This window comes from Colobus angolensis, unplaced genomic scaffold, assembly GCF_000951035.1.
Source record: "Colobus angolensis palliatus isolate OR3802 unplaced genomic scaffold, Cang.pa_1.0 Scaffold40, whole genome shotgun sequence".
Lineage (NCBI taxonomy): Eukaryota > Metazoa > Chordata > Mammalia > Primates > Cercopithecidae > Colobus > Colobus angolensis.
This window is the reverse complement of record NW_012117377.1, coordinates 3805270-3806745: the sequence shown is the minus strand read 5'-3', so window position 1 is coordinate 3806745 and position 1476 is coordinate 3805270. Positions and strand designations below refer to the sequence as shown.

At 49.9% G+C, this 1476-nt stretch overlaps 1 pseudogene; it reads right to left on the bottom strand.

Moving 5' to 3' along the window:
* Window positions 1-1476, bottom strand: part of LOC105521552 — a 26315-nt pseudogene that overhangs the window by 2785 nt on the left and 22054 nt on the right.

The following is a 1476-nucleotide window of genomic DNA, read 5'->3' as shown; positions in this document are numbered from 1 at the left end:
CTTTTTGTGGAGAACGGGGTCTCGCTGTATTACCCAGGCAGGTCTCGAACTCCTGGGCTCAAGCTATCCTCCCACCTCTGCCTCCCTGAGAGCTGGGATTACAGGCGTGAGCCACCGCGCCCGGCCTGACTCACTTTTATATCTCTCTCTCTTTCATATATATATATATACATACACACACATCTTTAGAATTAGCCAGCCAGACTTAGTTTAGATGATCCCAATTTTGTTGACAATATCCAAAGCATCATAATTAGGATCCAGTTAAACATACGCCTTCTTCTCTCCATCAGCCTGATCAGGGTGTGGACCTTGGCCACACCGGTATTATAGAGCTTTCTTACAGCCTGCTTGATCTGGCACTTCTTGACTTTAACATCCACAACGTACACAAATGTGTTGTCTTCTGTCTTCTTCACGGCTGACTCAGAGGTCTGCGGGAATTTGATGATGGCACAGCGGTCAGGCCTGCTCTTCCTGGAGGCTCTTGTCCGAGGATATCTGGGCTGTCTTGGGGAGTTGCAGTGTCTGGCCACGGGAAGGTGGGTGGCGTGTGGACGTTCCTTTTTGTGTGTGGCTATGGACGGCTTTCAGCACTGCCTTCTTGGCCTTCAAAGCCTTCACTTTGGCTTCGGCTTTAGGAGGGGGCAGGAGCTTCCTTCTTTGCCTTCCGCGCCATCTTGTGCAAAGAATTCCCTTTTATTTATTTATTATTATTTTTTTAGACGGAGTCTCACTCTGTTGCCCAGGCTGGAGTTCAGTGGCGCGATCTCGGCTCACTGCAACCTCCACCTCCCAGATTCAAGCGATTCTCCTGCCTCAGCCTTCTGAGCTGAGTAGCTGGGACTACAGGCACCACCATCCCCAGCTAATTTTTTTGTATTTTTGGTAGAGACAGGGTGTCACCATATTGGCCAGGCTGGTCTCGAACTCTGGACCTCATGGTCCGTCTGCCTTGGCCTCCCAAAGTGCTGGGATTATAGGCGTGAGCCACCACGCCCAGCCATTTTTATTTATTTTTGAGACGGAGTCTTGCTCTATCGCCCAGGTTAGAGTGCAGTGGCGCGATCTTGGCTAACTGCAACCTCCGCCTCCCACGTTCAGGCAATTCTCTGCCTCAGCCTCCCCAGTTGCTGGAACTACAGGTGCCCACCACAACGCCTGGCTAATTTTCATATTTTTAGTGGAGACAGGATTTCACCATCTTGGCCATCCTTGTCTTGAACTCCTGACCTTGTGATCCACCCACGTGGATTTCTCAAAATGCTGGGATTACAAAGTGTGAGCCACCGCACCCAGCCAGGACTTCCTTTTATTTAAAGCAAATAGTAGCTGATAGGGTTTGGATCTGTGTCCCCGCCCAAACCTCATGTTAAGATATACTCCCCAGTGTTGGAGATGAGGCCTGGCAGGAGGTGATTGAGTAGTGGGGATGGATTTCTCATGAATGGTTTAGTACCATACCCTTGATGCTGT